The 6596-nt window shown below is 43.9% G+C and overlaps 1 pseudogene; it reads left to right on the top strand.

Moving 5' to 3' along the window:
- Positions 1–3068: 3068 nt before the first annotated feature.
- Positions 3069–4252, top strand: LOC111532296 (annotated as a pseudogene).
- The last annotated feature ends 2344 nt before the right edge of the window (positions 4253–6596 follow it).

The following is a 6596-nucleotide window of genomic DNA, read 5'->3' on the forward strand; positions in this document are numbered from 1 at the left end:
GGTGCTGGTTAATGTCGTGCTATTGTTTACTTTCTCTCATTTCATCCTGCAGTTGGGAAGAATAGAAAGAAGACTCTATTGTTCATTGTTTTTATTTTTATTTTTTCAGATGCCTGTGGGAATTTTAACACACATCGTTGCAAATTTGGTTACATCAAAAGTGATATCCAGTGACATCTAACTTTCGTGCATGTATTTGACAGTGTTTGTTCAAGTTAAAATAAAAGTTTGTTTTAAATGAATAAACTGAAATGTGGGAAGATTTCTCAATAAATAATGCTAACTCAAATCTCTCCTTTACCTCTTTGTTTTGGCCCACCATTCCTTCATTGAAAGGTATTACTTTTCACCATTTGGTACGACTGTTCGAAATTCTTTTACTACAGCCAAAAATCAAGTAAAATGTCAAGTTTAAAACAATTTTTGAAAAGAGAGAGATTGGGCACATCTTCAGAGCTGTGTGTTGTGGCTACCGAGCACTTTTAGTGTGGCTAGTCTGATTTAATATGTACTGTAAGTGTGAAATAATGTTGCATATTTTACTTTTTTTTTTTTTTTTTGAGACTGAATCTCGCTGTGTCACCCAGGCTGGAATGCAGTGGCGCGGTCTCAGCTCACTGCAACCTCCGCCTCCCGGCTTCCAGCAGTTCTCCTGCCTCACCCTCTCAATTATGTGGTACTACAGGCGCCTGCCACCACACCCAGCTAATTTTTTCTATTTTTCGTAGAGACGGGGTTTTGCTGTGTTAGCCAGGATGGTCTCGATCTCCTGATCTCATGATCTGCCCATCTTAGCCTCCCAAAGTGCTGGGATTTCAGGTGTGAGCCACCACGCCCAACCTTACTAATGTTTTTTATACTGATTACACATTGAAATAATACTTGAATTAAAATATTAAAGTTTTTCTTGTTTCTTTTGTTTGTTTGTTTTTTAATGAGGTTACTAGAACATTTAGAATTACCCATGTAGATCACATTATATATCTATTGAACAATAATGCTGTAGAGCATGGTTCTGAAGGAAACTTCATGAATGGCCCAGGTTGCCTGGAAGCCACATGTTATTACTAAGCTTGGGCCCAGCCTTTGATCTGAAGCAGTGGTTCTCAAAGTTTGGTCCCCAAACAGCATCATCAGCATTACCTGGGAATTCTCAGACTGTACCCAGGAACTACAGAATCGGAACTCTGGGGATGGGGACAGCAATCTGTGTTTTAACACGACCCCTAAGAGCTTTTGATGAACACTAAGGTTTGAGAACCACTGGTTTCAAGGAACAGAGGAAGCAGCTGAGTTTCACCTCCTGTCACACCAGCCTTAATTCACTAGCTTGGGTTTATTTCAGGTAAACTGAAAGGGACAGCAAGGGCTGGGCTGGGGAGGAGAGTAGAACTCACAGGGGCTGAGGCCTAGAGGGGAAAAATGCATAAAGGAAAAAGTCGGGTCCAAAAGGATACAAACATGATACCATGTATATGACTTCTAGGAAAACATACAAATGACCACCATAAATTGATTGTGGGTAAGTATATAGAGAATAAAAGGTGTACATGTAAGAGATGCATACAAATGTAGCATACAGAATACAGAGAGATGTGCATTCGAAAGACAAGCATATTTGTGGCTGGGCGCAGTGGCTCACCCCTGTAATCTCAGCACTCTGGGAGTCCAAGGCGGGCAGATCATCTGAGGTCAGGAGCTTGAGACAAGCCTGGCCAACATGGTGAAACCCCGTCTCTACTAAAAATACAAAAATTAGCCAGGCGTGGTGGTGCACACCTATAATCCCAGCTGCTCAGGAGGCTGAGGCAGGAGAATCGCTTGAACCTGGAAGGCAGAGGCAGCAGTGAGCCAAGATCGCGCCACTGCACTCCAGCCTGGGCAACGAGCAAAACTGCATCTCATAAAAACAAAAACAAAAGACAAGAACATTTGAGATGATGGTTACCTCTCAAGGAAAGAAAGGGAGGGGCATTCTAGTAGAGAAGGCTCCACAGCAGACATCAACTGTATTTGTAATGTTATATTTCTTAAGCTGAATAGTAGACACATGGATGTTTATAGCAATGTTTTCTACAATTTTATGTAGGTCTGAAATATTTCTAAAGCGGGAGGGGGAAGCATAGCAGTTCTTCCCACACCATTGGGCAGGACTTAGAGGAGTCTAAGAATTCTAGAACCCAACCTGGCCTTTGAGGTCATTATGAAGGTACATTTGTCATGGAAGGAGATAAACCGTTAAATAAAACATGCTGTATTCGTTGAGCTAAACATTTCAAATATTTAGGCATATGGTATGTGGATCCCAAGTTGAACTCTTGTTCTAAACCCCGAAAATGTTACAGGTGAGCCAGGCTCAATATCTGGCCTATAACCCCTTTTCCTTCCTCCCTCCATGCCACTTTGTTACCTGAGCATAGTGGGGCCCCGTGCTTCTGAAAAGCGCTTGTTCCAGTAGCCCATCTTCCTATAGGACTTGGACTTTGTCCCTGACCCAGGCTAGAGTGCAACCACCAACCACCTTGTCTCTTCTGCTCGCCCCCAACCACACCCCTCTCTTTGCTCTCTAGGTGTTCAAATGTAAAACCTCTGCAATGGCCCTTCTCCCACATACCAACTATCAATACACACCTGAAAGCCATCACTTTGGTCAGGCACACCTGCGTGGACGCCCTTTATTCGCAGCACTACCTCTTAAGAACAGTTTATTTTTCTGACAACCTTCAGCTCTGAGTTGTCTCTCCTATTTGATTTCCTTCCCCATTACAGACAAGGAAGGACTACAGAACAGGTTCCATTGTATTTGTCATGTAGGGAAGATCAAGGAAGCTACAAAGGAGCTGAAAACTTGTCAGAATGAGCCTCTGGGTATTTAAAAATGAAATAAGAAAACCTCTTCATTTAAAAACAGAGCTTTGCTCTCGCCTGCCTACCCTTTCCCTTTCTGGCTCACGATTTTGCTCGCCCTCTCCTTGAGGATCAAGGGGGCTCTGACCACAGCCTGTGGCTGGGAAGGGAGACAGGCGGTGGCTCAGGGAAAACGAGGCTGCAGTGATGGTGGTAGGAAGATGTCGGGCAAGGACAAGCAGCAGGAGCAAACTATCGCCAAGGACCTGGTCGTGACCAAGTATAAGACAGGGGAACGACATAGCCAACCACGTACTTCAGTCCTTGGTAGAAGCATCTAGCTCAGGCGTATCGGTACTGAGCCTGTGTGAGAAAGATGATGCCATGATTATGGAAGAAATAGGTAAAATCTTCAAGAAAAAAATAGAAATGAAAAAAGGTATTGCTTTTCCCACCAGCATTTCAGTAAATAACTGTGTATGTCACTTCTCCCCTTTGAAGAGTGACCAGGATTATATTCTCAAGGAAGGTGACTTGGTAAAAATTGACCTCAGGGTCCATGTGGATGGCTTCATCGCTAATGTAGCTCATACTTTTGTAGTTGATGTAGCTCAGGGACCCAAGTAACAGGGAGGAAAGCAGATGTTATTAAGGCAATTCACTTTTGTGATGAAGCTGTCCTATGCCTGGTCAAACCTGGAAACCAGAACATACAAGTGACAGAAACCCTGAACAAAGCTGCCCATTCACTTAACTGCATGCCAATAGAAGGCATGCTGTCACATCAGTTGAAGGAGCATGTCGTCGATGGAGAAAAAACCATTATCCAGAATCCCACAGACCAGCAGAAGAAGGACCATGAAAAAGCAGAATTGGCGGTACATGAAGTATATGCTATGGATGTTCTCATCAGCTCAGGAGAGGGCAAGGCCAAGGATGCAGGACAGAGAACCACTATTTACAAATGAGACCCCTTTAAACAGCACAGACTGAAAATGAAAACTTCACGTGCCTTCTTCAGTGAGGTGGAAAGGCGTTTTGATGCTATGCCATTTACTTTAAGAACATTTGAAGATGAGAAGAAGGCTCGGATGGGTGTGGCGGAGTGCACCAATCATGAACGGCTGCAACTATTTAATGTTCTCTATAAGAAGGAAGGTGAATTTCTTACCCAGTTTAAATGTACAGTTCTGATCATGCCCAATGGCCTTATGCAGATAACCAGTGGTCCCTTCGAGCCTGACCTCTACAAGTCTGAGATGGAAGTCCAGGATGCAGAGCTAAAGGCTCTCCTCCAGAGATCTGCAAGTCAAAAAACCCAGAAAAAGAAAAAGAAAAGGCCTACATGACTGCAGAGAAAGCCACCAGTGGGGAAACATCAGAAGAAAATGAAGCTGGGGACTGAGGTGGGTCCCATCTCCCCAGCTTGTTGCTCCTACCTCATCCCCTTCCCACCACACCCCAGGCTCTGTGAAGTATAGTTCTTCTTCTCCACCTAGGACCACCAGCAGAGCAGGGGTCTCCCTGCCCCCATCCCAGTTCCCCAACCCACTCCCTTCCAACAACCAGCTCCAACTGAATGGTCTTGGGAGGCGCGGCTTCCCAACCACAGAAGACTAAATGAAAAAAAAAGAAATTGAATAATAAAATCAGGAGTCAAAAAATAAAATAAAAACAGAGCTTTGTTGTTAACTGTGGAAAAGAAATTCTTAATGGAGATTTATAAGACTGATAATTACCTAATAGAGATCCACTGTGAGAAAAGGGAGGAAGGAGTGATATAGCTATGAGGATTACCTGGATAAAGGGCATCTACCTACATGAACTGTTTGCTATGGGAATGCAAAACAAATCAAATCCAGTCAATTGAAAACCTAGCATTATCGACAAGGCAGATACTGTTGTCAGAAAAAAAAAAAAAAAGATGTTTTACAGCTGGGTGCAGTGGCTCACACCTGTAATCTCAGCACTTTGGGAGGCCAATGAGGGAAGATCTCTTGAGTCCAGGAGTTCAAGTCCAGCCTGGGGAATATAGTGAGACCCCTGTCTCTATAACAACAACAACAACAACAAAAATTAATTAGCTGGGCATGATGGGGCACAGCTGTAATCCCAGCTACTCAGAAGGCTGAGGCAGGAGAATCGCTTGAACCTGTGAGGCAAAGGTTATAGTGAGCCGAGATCACCCCACTGCACTCCAGCCTGGGTGACAGAGTGAGACTCCATCTCAAAAAAAAAAAAAAAAAAAAAAGGTACATTGTACAAACATGAAGGTTTTTTGTCTACAGCAGTATATCTAGCATCATGGATGGCCCTTACATGAGAGCAGAAACTTCATAGGCCATGATGAGGATTCAAGGAAAAAGGGATGTGAAGGCCCTATGTAGACAGTCAAGACCTAGGCACGTAGGAAAAAAAATAACATTAATGGTAACAGTTATTCCAAAACCCATGGGATTTATTTAACAAACATTTACCAAACACCTGCCTTGTGACAGACACCACGGGTGTTAGAAACTAGAGGAAGGCCTGGACATTCCCCTTAAGGGGCCTATGCTTTCGGTGGAGCTAAGCAATGTCTACACATATCACTGTAAATTCAAGATAGCCTCTAGTGAACGTAGTGATGGGGGGAGATATAGAAAAGAAGGCTTCTTGGAGGTGATGAGTTTTGAGCCAGACTGTAAAGGAGAATTTTAGACATTTTTTTCAGGGGTGTTCTCTGCTACTTCCAAAATTAAATGGTAATCTCTTCAGGTTGTATGGCCTTGGGTCCCTCCCCCATCCCACCCTGTCCCTAGTGATGAGTTTGCAAAGAGAAAGGACTTGGCCACTTTTCTTGACTGACAGAGGAAGTCTGGTGGAGAAAGAAAACACATTTCCCCAAACAAATCTGAAATTCTGGATTGTGCCAACTTCCTTGTTTGGAGAAGATCAGATATCACGGGTGGGATAGCTAGGGATAAATATAGGCACCAACTATACACCAGAGATAGAGAATGTGACATCCTGGTTGGGTTTGCATCTACAGGCAGCAGGCTCAGGCAGATAACTAAGGATATGGAGACTACTATTCCATGGAATTCTGAATCATGTACTTGCCATGAAGACAGCCCCAATGTGGGAGCTAGGAGGAGACTCCTTCTCAGTTTTACTTCAGGTATTTCTTGAAAATACACCTGCTCAGATTTTTTTTCCTCCTTTGTTTGCTGATGCCAACCAGTTCCCCTCCCAGAGACTTGGAGCCAGTTCCAAGCACCTGGTGAGATAGTGTGCTGCCACTACAACAGAAACATCTCCAGGATCCACTTCACTTCTTTACAACAGCTTGCTCTATGACAAGTCCAGTGCCCAATCCTACCTCCCCGCACAAAGAAGAAGATTCAGGTGTACACTTCTTTGCCAAAAACTTTAATATTGGCAGTAGTCTTTATGTTGTGTTTCAGTCCCACTGATAAGTCCAGGAGGCAACTGGAGAAGAAATGATTGCATATAAACTACAGTCTTGGCAAATATATCAGAATATCAACACTATATATAGCTGGAAGGCATTGGCTTCCAGAAGTCTTGGCCAAATCCCCTAGAAGGGCACAGGAATGATGGCAGGGAGGCACTAGGATGGGGACTATGGAGAGTTCTGCTCTCTTTGGGTTCCGCATGTCAAACAATCACCAGCAGGGCGGAGCAAGATGACCAAATAGGAACAGCTCCAGTCTCCATCTCCCAGAGTGAGCGACACAGAAGACCGG

This window comes from Piliocolobus tephrosceles, chromosome 12 (assembly GCF_002776525.5).
Source record: "Piliocolobus tephrosceles isolate RC106 chromosome 12, ASM277652v3, whole genome shotgun sequence".
NCBI lineage: Eukaryota > Metazoa > Chordata > Mammalia > Primates > Cercopithecidae > Piliocolobus > Piliocolobus tephrosceles.